Source organism: Pan troglodytes, chromosome 4 (genome assembly GCF_028858775.2).
Source record: "Pan troglodytes isolate AG18354 chromosome 4, NHGRI_mPanTro3-v2.0_pri, whole genome shotgun sequence".
In the NCBI taxonomy this organism is placed as follows: domain Eukaryota; kingdom Metazoa; phylum Chordata; class Mammalia; order Primates; family Hominidae; genus Pan; species Pan troglodytes.
The window spans coordinates 21915484-21929167 of record NC_072402.2 but is presented as its reverse complement, the minus strand read 5'-3'; the positions used below and the strand labels follow the sequence as shown (position 1 = coordinate 21929167).

The window sequence follows — 13684 nt, the reverse complement described above, 5'->3', positions numbered from 1 at the left end:
ATGTTGCCATAGACCCACTGCTATGTAGCCAGTGCTGCTCTGAAAAAGTGTAAGACGCACCTGATTTTCCCCTATTCCATGACTTGCTTTGTCAGCTAGGATGCCCATATAATTTTATCCTTAGAGAACAAAGAAACTGTATTAGCATATGTTTTAGCATTATTTTGTATTAAGGTTTTTTTTCAGATATAAAGGATGCTTGCACTATACAGATCAAATCTTTCTTCAGGAAAGTTTTCTTATGTGTTAGTTTTTTTGTTCCGTTATTTTCTTCAGAAATAGTAATTTTGTGATTGTTGGTTCTCCTTTTTCTCTCTGCCGCATCTATCATCTCTATAGTAATTTTTACATAGTTCTTTTAACCTAATTTGGTTTTTGAGGTTTATTTTCTTTGTCTTTATTTCTCAATTCTAGCCTCTATGACTCTGTTTTGAAGAGCATATATTCTAATTTTTATTGCCTTTAATGAGGCTTTTATGTCTGTTATGATTTCCAGTTTCTCCTTCATTTCTTTATGAGTTTTCCAGATCAATTTTCATCTTCCATTATTTCACTGTGTCACGTTTTTGAAGTCTTTTTAGATTGTTTTCTAGAGGCTGTGTTGTCTGTAATTCCTTAGAGACTCTGGAGAACTATTTTTTTGAATACTTTCTGTGTTTCTCTTGTGCCATTCCTCTTCAGATTATGTTCTTCATTTGCCTTTTGTTTATAGTCCCTTTTTCCTTCAGGTTTTATGCATAGGTCAAAGTTGATTTCTTTTTGCTGATACAGTAAGCAGGATACCTTGTACAGGACAGATTGATTTTTATTTGTTTATTTGTGCTCTGTGGGTTTTTCAAAGAAGACTGTAAGTTTATTCTTATTATCTTCTTCAAAGGCTCTTCTAATTCTTGTATCATGAATATTATGAGGTCAATGTTGAGAACCTTTAATCTAATGCCCACATATTTCTTACACATCAAAGGTTTCCTGAAACTCACACTATGGTTTCTTTTTATCTCTTTCCCTTTCTCAGTGCTTGTCTGTCACAATCCTTCAGTCTCTCCTATAAGGTCTCATCACTTTACATCAACCATTTATGGACTAACTTTTCCTTTCTTCCACCCTCAAGTGACATAGGATGTTTGCAAAAACGGTTTTAGGGCTTATATACACTGGGAATAGAGGAATTCGCAGAAGATCAAATCAGTTCTATAGACAATACCACATTGCTGTTCTTTTCTGGTTTGGGGAGGTGGAAAGCATATTTCCAAAACAGTATCATTTTTAGTTATTTATTTTGAAATGACTTTATGTTGTTATATAAGGAATTATGTTTCTTCTACTCTCCAATTCAGAAATTGAGCCAGCAATGTTCTTTTCTCCTAATTAGGTTTTAGTTATACCTAGGGGCTCCCTAGGTGCCCATGGCCAGCAATTCTAATATAAATAAAAATGCAGTATCATACTCTGTTCTATTACAATCATTAACTGAGTTAAAGCAGAACCCACTGAGATGTCTACTAAACAGTGAAGGAAACATTTATGAAATGTGTGGTCCCCAGAAAGCATTTTTTATACCAGTTCTAAAACAACCCCAGGTGTTGCAAAGAGGTAAGTTTACATATCACCTTCTTTTTGAAAGAATCATTTCCCACACCTTCAGAACTTTTCCCAGCAGCCCTGTCCTGGTTCTAGTCTGCCAGAGATCTTTGGCACTCAAATAAAGTCAGAGGCATCTCCTCAATGCCTACTCCTCATCAAGAGTGTTTGTAATTGAAGACCAAGACAGATAAAGGACTGTTCTTCTGACTAGAATAGGTTTAACTTAAATTAGCTTGAATTATTTTATTTTTTCAAGTGCATATTCTCAAGTATCCTGGCAACATTTCACGCATATGTTTCCGTGGTGTCTAAACACACAGCAATATCACAATAACACATAGGTAAAAAGGGTTTTTTAAAACAATTACAACATGGATTGAGCAGACCATACTACTTTCAAGAACCTGGATAAAACTGATAGGATTTGCCCTGTATCTTTCAAATCTTTCTTGTGCTTCCAGAATACAGGGGGGCTCGCAGTCAAACACTTCTTTACCTTAAAGTCAGGCTGAACTTGTTCCTTAGGTTATGAAAAGCCAAATCATGGCTTCCATGCTTTATGCTATATTGGGGTATAAGATATTAGTCTTAAGTTAGGCATAGTTGAACAATTGCCGAACTGTTCATTAATCATCATACAGAGCTATCAAATATTTTAGGGCATAAAGTTCCTGTGTTTTTGTTTTTTTAAGCCCATGAATATCTGAAATATTTATAAAACAAATGGTTTAGAGTAGCATGCTGTAAGGTCATTTATTTTTTCCAGCAAATTAATACACTTTACATATCTGTTTCAACTGAAGACTTAGAATATCAACAAATATTCTTTCAGGGAAAATATCATCAAAGCTAATATAGAAAATATAAAGCAGAATAGTATTTGACAGACAAACTGTATATAAGTAAAACAAACAAATAAATAAAATAACAGACCTCATTTATTTTTGCTCACAGGTAAACTCAGTCCAAGATGCTAATGAGAATTCTGAGCATAAAGCAAGGGAGAACACTTACCTCCCTGACTGACTTAAAAGCATAAAGCTTAGGTTTGAATTAACTAACATCTATTATTCAACAATTCAATTCCACAAACATTTACTGTACATATAATATGAGGCAATGAGTTAGATGCTATGAGATGTTAACAGACATACCAGACATGAGCCTCACAGAGTGAACCATCTTTGGGAGATAAAGCACGTATACAGGTAACTGCAATGAAAGGCAAGGTGGCAATGCTAGAAAACACACAAACAAAAGGCTAAGACAGCACAGAGGCCAGAATATTAACATCTAGCTGAGAGTTACAGAGAAGGCTTCATGTGGGAGTGAGCATTTGAGCTGACTCTTAGAGGATGGGAAAGATGGAGCTGGGGCTGGAGATTGGGGAGGAATTCTAGATGAAGGGCACAGCATGATCAAAGGCATGGAAATGTGAACGTATTAGAGTGTTTGTGAACAAATGGAGCATAGCTTGTCCAAGAGGGAGATGTGTTAGACAGTGCTGGAAAGAAGCAAGTGTTTGAACTTGAAAATGGGCCAGAGCTTATTCATACAAGAATAGGTAGTTTTCAAGTTTTGCTGTACATTCAGAATCACTCTGGGGATCCTATTAAAATTCTAGTTCTCAGGCCCATCCCAAAAATTTGTATGCAGTAGGTCTGAGGGATATTGGTCTGTGCATTTACATTTTCAGTGAGTGCTCTAGATCATTTTGATGTTTGTGGTCCACAGACCAAACTTTAAGAAAAAACCCATGTGGGGCTTGGAAAGGAATTCTTCAGGATTTAAATTTTATAATTTTAGGTAATGGAAGTTTTCATGTTTTTGCTCAGTGAAAATTCGGTCAGTTTCAGTAACTCTGACTGTTTGAATTTGTTTATTGCATTAAATGTTTTTTATAACATGAAAACAGACAATGAGCTTTTTAAAGAAAACCATACTGATAAAATATAATCATAGAAACACACATAACACATACACACACCCCTGAATAGTCCAGATTCTAGAAATCTCTATTCTACCAAAAACAGTGTTCAGAAAATGAACCATGCAAGTCTAAAAATTCTGTAGTTTGCAATGTTGGTATTCATAAGCAGGGTGAGACATCAAATGCTTTGCACATCAGTAGGTCCGGTAGAAAAGAAATTTAAATAAGAGACGAACTATGCTGTGGGGCGGTAAGGAGGACTTACATGTAGCTGACCTGTCAGTGTTAAGTTGAAAAGGGTTGTGCTTATGCTTGCATAACTTTTTATGCTGCTTTTACTAATTAACATGTGTAAAAATGTTAGGAAAATTTTCAGTAGGGTAATGCCTTTCTTTACCTGTTTATAATTTATTTTTCTTCTAAGCTTTTTTAATGGTGGCTAGAATCCTGCAGTAGACATCACATTCTTGATTTTTTTGACAGCATTGCCACATTTTCATCCTTTTGGTGTTTCTTAATTTCAAACTCTGCATTTTGACAGCTCAACCCTGTTGATTAATGTCTTCTAGGAACCCCTATATGGCCTGCCTGTTAGTGATCTAATTTTGTGCTGGAATGCCTGGGCTGGTATGTTGAACCGATTCACCACCCAGGTGGCTACATTTGGACTAAATGAGCTGTGAAGGGTTTCATCTTTGCCCATCACAGTCTTCCTTCGCAGAGCCCCACAGTATGCAGCCACTGCTTCGACATGATTTGTCACAACCCATCAATAGAAAATAAATTATTGCCATTCTCACTTGTCAATGGGCTTGTCTTCACTTCAGCTGGCCTAATGATTGGAAGCTCAAAGGGAACATTTCCCATCTTTGTGGAGCATGATTATGACCGAACGCACTGCTCCCCTATGCATCTTGGCCAGTAAAAACACGTAGGGAAAGCAAATTAATTGGCTGTTTTGCGCCAGTGATTAGAACATTACACTGAAGTCTGCAGCAGAAACTGGTATTAGGCAAGCAAGATTAGGTCGGTTCTGACTTTTATTTGCTTAGTGCAACATGATTAGCAACTGCTTCATTCAAGGCTAGTGCACTTGCTGCTGCAGAAGAAAATCCTTATAACATAATGATGCTGCATACCTTTAAGCTGATAAGCATGTTCCAGGCAAAAATCAAAATCTCTTTGGGAAGGAAGCAAATGAGGAAATGTAACAGTGAACTCATCAAATGGCTTTAGAGTCATTCTTATGTCTGGAACTTTTGAAAATTATATTCTTAGGAAACCGGCTCTGCAAGCTATATTTGCAGAATATAGAGGTGGTAATTGTGTCAGTTCAGGAGACAAAGAATAAAAGGACCCAAGGAGCAATAAGAAGTAGAAGGTTACACCTTTCAATGAACTAACTAAAAATGAGCTTGCTTTAAAAGAAACAGAAAATTCTTTTTTTACAAACTACAGAAAGAGCTAGAAGAGCAAAAGATACAATGGCATCAAGTCAGACCTCATAATTAAATACAGAGATGCAATAGATCAAAGAAGAAGCTGTATTAAAAAATTAGGTCTAGGGTGTGGATTTAGTTTCCCTGTTAACAGCTTTGCCTGGAGTATAATGACACGAGGCTTTATCTAACAGAATAATAAACAAAGATGTAGTGTATAAGTAAAAGAATGCCTGACACTTTAATTATTTTAAACATGATAGTGTTTTAGATTTTGGCCATGTCTCCAAAACTAAGCAATTTTTATTATTGCCCCATCTTGTCTACCACTACCCAGGAATAAGAGAGACAAAAATACTATCAACAAAGATCAAAATCTGAGTTCCTGGCTTATATTTTCTCTGGCCTTCTCAGTGGATTATTTTTCCAACTCTTTGTCTGTTCTTTAGTCCAGAGATGTCTCAAGAATACAACTAAAACTTAAAATGATATACAGTTTAGAAACACTATTAGTGTAGTTTCATGTTCATTTAATTTAGCTTGGGTTTCACCTGTGCCACAAAGAATGACACCTTTAGTTTAAGAACACTAAACTGCCCCTTCTTGGTACCAATAACTCAGATGCATGGAAGTTTCTCCACATGTTATAGACATTTTGGTTTACAAACTCTTTGTGGTTTTATTCCTCTCCCCTTCAAATGAGTGACTATCTTCTGGTGTTTAGAAACATAGGGTTATTAGGCTCCCAAGTCACCCCTTTGGTATCTGGATTAAGGTCTCATGTTATCACGCTGATTCCTTCCTTCACATGGTCAGTGTTCCTTGCTCTAGGAAGCCTTCCCTGAACAAGGCCTTATTTGCCCCCATCCTGGACTGTATTTCCAGCTTCCTCTATTAAAACATGCTAGATCTTTTACTTCTCCTTCTCATTCTTGTCTTGGATTATTAAAGTAAGATCTATCTTCCGTATACTTTGTCCACTATCTTGAGTCCTACCTGTAACCCATTTTTTCTCTTATCTGTGTATTTTGCCCTTTTTTTGTAGTTTGCAGACCCTGTTCCCTACTGGATGTTATCTGCATCTGATCATATTGGATCCAAGTGAACATTCTTCATTTTATTTAACTCCAGGATCATCATATTTTCTTACAAAGCATATCCCTAACTATGTTCTCAGATATAACTAGGTATTTTATATATACGTACATGAATACAAATTGATGCCTTTTAGAAATTATGTGCCCATACCTGAATAAACACTGGCAAGTTAAGTGAGAGATTATCTGATATATATGAATACACGATGTTACTCTTCATTAATACATAGGTGGAATTTGCTAGCCAATGGCTACCTTAATCTATGCTATTTATTCAATGATTGCTATTAATAGTAAAATTATTGTATGATTTCAACATATACTTGTGATACTTAGTACTTATTAGATAGTAAGGATTTATACGATAAACATTTGTCCCCCATGGATTTGTGCCTGAAAGAAGAAATATTTTAAACGCAAAGTAATCTTGTGTTTCTCAAACTTTTCCCAAACAAATAAGCAAAACGATCGAATTCTTCAAAGTGAAAATAAACACTCTTGTTTCATACAGTTTTGTTTATATATTGCCCATAATCAGATTTATGGAAAATGTTCAATGTCAAGACTGGAAAATAGCATCTTACACAGCCACTGTATCAAGGTTTTACAACATACATGTAAACATTTAGGAGACAACTTCATCAAGAAACGTGAAGAGTCTGAGATTTTTCCCTTGCTTTTAAGCTAACGAGATAGCCTGCTAAGGTTTCATAAATGCTAGCAGGAGACATGAGGCTATTAGGAGAGAGGCAAAGACCTTAATTACTCATGGGACTATGGGCAACATAAGCTCCACATTTACATTGGATACCCTTGGTCACCCCACTCCCAAGTCTCACAGGAGGAATACAGAGTGGCCCAAGTGGATGCTGCATGTATAGTGAATTTGTGTCATAGCTAAGGAACCTCAGTTTGGGAAATCCAATCTTATTAGGGGGCTGCTAGCAAACCAGCCCAACCTTTGCCCAGGAAGGAGTCATTATCTTTATTATCCCAGTAGAGAAACAAATCTGCTTTCTACCCTGAGGGACTCACTATCTTGAGGCTGTCTGCTATGCAGAGCTCTTTGAACAGATAGTCTGGGACAAAAGCCATCACAAGACATGTAAAAATGCCATGGAGAACTACCACCTTAACAAAGTTTTAAATAATATGAATCATATTAATTATTAAGAATACTTATATGATCCAGATTACTGTATAAAATACATTATGTACATTATCTCATTTAATTCTATCAATAGCTCTATGAAATAGGTAATATCATCCCCATTTCATAGATAAGGAAATTGAGGCACTCTAAGATAAGTAACTTGACCAAAGACTTAGGATTGTAACCCCTGTTTGTTTGACTCTTGGGTGTTTCACAGGCTCTCTCCCCACAAAAGGCTTTTTCTCTGGTGTTCTCCATCTCAATGAATGACAGCATTCATCTAGTGGCCATAGGAGAAATTTGGGCATCATGATTTTCCTTTTTCTCTGGTTTCATAAACCTCCAAGTCCTATTGATATTATCTACTATATAATAAATATCTCTTGAATGAGTCCTTTCTCTTGGTAATATAAGTTAGACTACCATTATCTCTGGCTAGAATGGCTGCAACAGTGACTTCCAAATTGGTATTGCAGTCTCCTATTCCACCCACCTAATACTACCTCTTTTAGCTAGAATCAGCTCTCTACAAAGCAATCTGATGACATTATTTTACTATCTAAAACCTTTCAATGATTCTCCATATATTTATCCTCAGGTTAAATATAAATTCCTTGAACAGCCCACAAAAGGCCTTTATGATGGGACCCAGACTCATCTTTTATCTACTTAGCCCTTCGACTTTGACTTCCCACCACAGACAACATTGTTTATGTCTGTGAAAGTCACATTCTTACTCACCTTGAGTGATACAGGTGCTGTTTTCCAGTTTGGAATATTATTTCCATCTTCACCTTCACGTCTCTGCCCCTTCCCTCTAGCCTGGCCTGGCCAACTCCTATTAAGATGTCATTCCCACTGTGAAGTTTGCTGTTGCTCCTAATCTGCATGGAGTGCCCTTTCTCTTGTTCCAGGAAGCACCTGTACTTCTCTGATCATGGCACGTAACATGCTGGACTGTAACTGCTTTGTTATCTGTCCATGCACACTACTTTAGACTCCAGGATGATAGGAACTGTGTCTTATTTACCATTTTATTTAAAATGCCAAAGTACCTAGCACACATCACATTCACAATGATTTATTTTTATTTTCATTTTTTAGAGATGGAGTCTTGCTAGGTTGGCCAGCTGGTCTCAAACTCCTGGCGTCAAGGGATCCACCTGCATCAGCCTCCCAAAATGCCAGGATTACAGGCATGAACCACTGCACCCGGCCCTGGATAATTTTTTAATTAGTACATGGGTATATGCATAAATGAGTAAATGAGTAGACAGAAAATGTTTCCTATATTTTTCCCTGCAATTAGTGTGCTGCATGGAAAAGAGGATCTCTATAAAGATCATACCCTTCCTTCCTTTATCAAGTAATTGGACAAATATTCATTTTAAAGGAAATAAAAATAAAACCCTCAAAAAATAACCAAAAGGAACCCCTTTTAAATATTCATTGAGGCAAACCAATGATATAAGAGAAGTTTCTTTTCATTTTACCCTTGTCTCACTTCAACATCCTCTCCTGATGGTAGCATCACCCTTCCCTTCCCCCAATACCTGAAGTGTTCGACTGACTTTAGTTGCTCTGAGCCCTCCACTCTAGTGGCCCCAGGGCTTGTACTCTCTGGGAAACTCCTCGGTCCTGGGCCATCTTTATTCTTGCCTCAATCAAACCAAATTTCTTCCTACCCTCCTTGTAAATATAACCCTGTCTGACGTCTTCATGGCTCCTAGTGGCTTAAGAAATTATTTTAGCATTTTAGAAGTTAAAATGCCTCAATTCAATTGAAAGGTAGAGAATAATAAGTACTTGAGTAACTGTGACCAGTTACTGAGCTTTAAGACACCCTTCAAATCATATTGTCCAGGCAAACTCTTTTCTCTACGTTCATGTGAGGGCCTAGCCTGAGTTTTGAGGAAAAAACAACCAACAAACAAACAACAAAACAAAATAAGAAAAAATAGACAACACTGAAATATTTTGAATTATACACATGAAATGCAACATTTGGTCAAGATGAGGATAATCTAAATCAAAATATTAAAGTGACATTAACTTGCTTCCTATTTATATTCATTAATGAAATACAGCAGCCAAGTTTTTTTAAAGACAAGAGAAGAAAAGTGAAAGTTTCAGAGGGGTGGCTTTGGAAGTTGCCAGAAAGTGCCAGGTGACAAGTGTTCAGGGGATCAGACAACAAGATGGAATGATGGTCAAGGAAAAGGAAAAGAAGGCTCAAAAAATGGCAATCAAGAGAAGATAAAGGCAGAGTGGAAAATAAATCTGAATCTATTACTAAAGGAAAGCAGAAGCTAATGAAAGTAGTAAAAATAAAAGATGGACCAAGTGTGCATAATGCAGAAATGTCCATCTGGCAGGTACATTGCACATAGGCCAGAGGAGAAACCAACATGAGAAACACATCAGGGCAAAGAAAAGGCCAATGGGTGGGAATGGAGAAAAGGGATTCAACAGAACAAAGATTTGGCCTTAGGCTTAGTGTGGGAGTTGTGAAGAGTCAAAAATATTTTTTTCAAATTGATAAATTCAAATATTGACAAACAATGTAGAAATATGGTTTTGTTTGGAGATAAATATGAGGTGAAGACGGAAAGAAAGATTGAGGAATAGAAGTCTGTTCTCTTTTATTACTGAAAATCTCATTTGCCTAAGTAGTCTACTTGCTTTCTGTATTTCTCTCTTCCCCTTTTCCCTTTTTAATCTTAATCTAACTTGGCCTCGCTGGGACTTAAACTGGTGAATGGTTCTTCTTTCCTGAAAAACTTTCCTCCCTTGATTCCTCGCACTCTTCTCTCCTGGTTGCCCTCCTACTCTTAGCTCCGCCTCCATCTGTCTCTAGCCCTCTCCTCTTAACACTACAAACCCATCCTTGGCCATCTCATAACCTTGCATCTCGTAAACCCCTAAGCATCCCTGAGGACTCTCATGACCAGACTTCCCTGATAAGCTCCGAATCCATATTTGTTATTCTAGACAATTTCACCACGATGAACTCCTGGCACTTCAGATTCAGTGTTCATACTAGAACTTATTATCTCACTGCCCCACTTCCTCTTCCTGATGATCCCATGCCGGGTTCCTCTACCATGATTTTGGTGTGTCTAGGGAAGATAAGCCAACTCATCCCATAAAAAAAGAGGCTCTCCCAACATGCTTTCTTTAGGCTGGTACAACACCCCCAACACATCACCTTAACATTATTGTTAGTTTGGAATTATAGATTAGCCAGTTTATTTGGCCCTAAGTAAGTATTGGTTCTCTCCAATTGGAGAGAGAAGAAAGCAGGGTAAGAATATGGTAAAGCAGTGTTCAAGGAAGATCACTGTGGAAGTAAATGGAAGGGATTTGGCCTGAATCTGAAAATTCTGTCTGGGACTCTTTAGGGGTGAAGGGAGTAGTAGTGGGAATAGAGATGAGAAACGTTTGTACTTTGAGAGAAACATTGTTGGGAGCCTGTTCCATTCAGATGGAATGGAAGGTAGGTTTAATTGCTGCCATTGGGCTTTTTTACCTGATTTTTAACAGGAGGAATCCAGGAGGAATAAAGTGATTAGCCTGTGATAAGAGGGGATAAAAGGCAATGATTACCTAGTCCTGGGGGACCCAGGGCTCCCGTTCATACTAAAGGGCTTGGTCTATCCTGAACAGGTTAACATCAACACCACTAGGACTATATTTAGGGAGGAGAGCCATTTTTCTCCATCTTCTCACTTCCCCCACATAGAAAAGATTCACAAGAATTGTCTCTAAGAACTTCTCAATGCAGGAGTTTTAGACTAGACAAGCCACAGAGGAACAGGAAATAGCTTCCTAATTTTTTTTCACATTTCTAATTCTCTATTGTTGCCCTTTATTTGGTGATAGTTTAGGAGAACTGAAAAGTACAGAAACAGATTAGATGAAAATCCATATTTAATCCTCCAGTTGTCAAATTTCCATGAATCTATGTTAATTAAATAACTTGAATCAGGCCCTCATTTACACATTTACTCCTTAATTATTGTGATTATCTTGACTTTAAAATTCTGCATCAACTGGAAATGAGTCCCATAAAACAAAAAATATTATGACATATCCATGTTGACATAAGAGGAAAATATGAACATTTCAAAGGATTTTTTTCTCTTTTACTATGTATACATGTAGGAGTTGAGTATGAAGCAACTATTCAAACATTTCAGAACTCAAATATCTTGATAACCAAAGGAAGCATTTAAAATTTAAATTATTCATGTCCTTTAATTTTCTATCTGGTGTGTGTAGATACCATTTTCAAATGACTTACGTATCATTTAAAAAAACTTTCCTTAAAATAGAAATAAATAGCATAGTGAAAAAACTTAGCAAGAGAGTAAAAGGCTTTTACTCTTACAGATAAACATTTTCAGTGGTGTCTGATTTCACATCTTTTGCTTCCATTACAGCTGAGCAGAGCCCCATAAATGAGAAGCCACGAAGACTGAGGTTACACAGTGATCCACAGTTGCCACAAAACTGAGCAGTGAGTGAAACCCTGGTGTCACACATGCTATTTACCATCATGGGCTGAACTCCTGGTCCACTAAGCAGCATATTTAGTTATACATACCCATACTGTAGGTAGCCCTATATTTTGAAATGACAGTCTTGATTTAAATTTTGCTTTCTGAAAATGTACTTCAAAGATAGACAATTATTAGACCAGGGCAGAGAAGATAGAAGTATAGTCCAGGAAGAATACTTTTGCTATTCATATATTTAGATATCAGTGTTTTTTTAAAAAGGGACACACAAATAATATTATAGAGATTTAAGGTGTCAGTAGTGAGAACATAAGAACTATTTGGGACTGAGAAGTATATAATACTAAGGGATTGTGTGAATAATACTTAGATTCACTTATAAGGCAATATGTTTTTTAACAAAACAAGAAGGTGGGAATGCTGCAAACGTCTCAATGTTGGGCATTCTTATAACTCTTGGGTATATTGCCCAATAGTATTACAATCATAAAGCTCATTGAGTCAAGGTAATGAAATTCAGGGAACATTGAATATATGCAATGTTTGTTTACAAAATCATCATGTGGTAGAATAACAATAAAACACAAACACGTAGGTATTCTAAAAATGAAACACCATTAGTAACTCCAAAGTTAGTAAAGGGTGTGGGCTTACCATGAAAGCCATATAATTATATTTCTCAGTTTCACATCAAAAAGCAAATACTGGAGCAATAATGACACTCCTTAGAAATTACTTGAATGAATGCTTCTGGAATCCTGAACTTCTTATAGTTTCCCGAGCTCAAATGCTGTTTCATACCTTTTTCTCATGCTTTTCTTCCCTGTGCCTTGAACACCTTTGCTTCTGTTTTTTACCTAATTCCTTCTTGTCCATCTAGACTGAGTTCTAACCATTTTGTTTTTGGAAAGTCTTGACTGACTTCACAGGCTGGGTTAGGGATGCCTCTCCATCCAAAAGCATTCCAAGCATATTTCCAATAACCATGATAGTTCAAAGGATTTGCCCCACTGTAAGTGATGTGAGGGCAAAGAATGTGTATACCTTTTTATCTTTTATTTCCCTGCTTTGGAACAGTGTTTGTCACTTAGTGGGTATCCAAGGAATGACTGTTGAACTAAACCAAACTGCAGTAGCAAACATTCCAGAACTGTGAGGAAAAGGGAGATTGCCAACATACCACAGAGTTGATTTCATGCTATGATTAAATTGGAGTGCCTTGTCCATGAACTTACTCCATGTGTCCTGCCTCTACCCTCTAATTTATGCTCCTTCCTCCTCACTGCATATTTCTTCCCAATGTCACCTGCTAACATCCTACTTATCTGCTTCCAGATCTCCATCAAATTTCTTGTTCTCCATGAATGTATTTTCCAACTGGATATTACTCCTCTGCCCTTAACCCACAGATTTTTGTTGTTGTTGTTGTTCCTTCCTATGACATTTACCTTATTCAGCTTTGGGGTCTTATTTATATGCTTATCTCCTCTCTATCTTTGTGCTTTTGCACTGGTTATCACTAAGCTTTATGTATATTAGATACTCCATAAGTAGCTCATAAAGGTCCCCAAACTTTTTGGCACTAGAGACTGGTTTTGTAGAAGACAATTTTTCCACAGATGGGGGCGGGGAGGAGAGACAGTTTTGGAATGATTAAAGCGCATTACATTTATTGGCACTTTATTTCTATTATTATTACATTGTAATATATAATGTATATACATGTATATATTATTACGTGTAATATATACAGTGACAGATCATCAGATATTAGATTCTCATAGGGAGTGTGCAATCTAGATCCCTCGCATGCACAGTTAACAACAGAGTTCACGTTCCTATGATAATCTAATGTTGCCGCTGATCTGAGAGGAGGTGGAGCTCAGGTTCACTCACTTGCCCACCACTCACCTCCTGCTGTGTGGCCTGGTCCCCAAGAGCCCATGGACCAGTACCATCTG

At 37.0% G+C, this 13684-nt stretch overlaps 1 protein-coding gene and 1 long non-coding RNA gene across 4 annotated transcripts in view; one reads left to right on the top strand and one right to left on the bottom strand.

The window, feature by feature from the left end:
* The window catches only part of KIAA0825, a 462961-nt gene that overhangs the window by 53655 nt on the left and 395622 nt on the right, over nucleotides 1-13684 (bottom strand). The gene's annotated exons all lie outside the window — the stretch shown is intronic.
* Nucleotides 1-13684, top strand: part of LOC104006367 (uncharacterized) — a 215923-nt gene that overhangs the window by 95135 nt on the left and 107104 nt on the right. For all 3 annotated transcript variants that reach the window (XR_010156856.1, XR_010156855.1, XR_680061.5), the window contains one exon: nucleotides 11646-11722. This is a non-coding gene — a long non-coding RNA (uncharacterized LOC104006367). The remainder of the gene's footprint in view (nucleotides 1-11645; nucleotides 11723-13684) is intronic.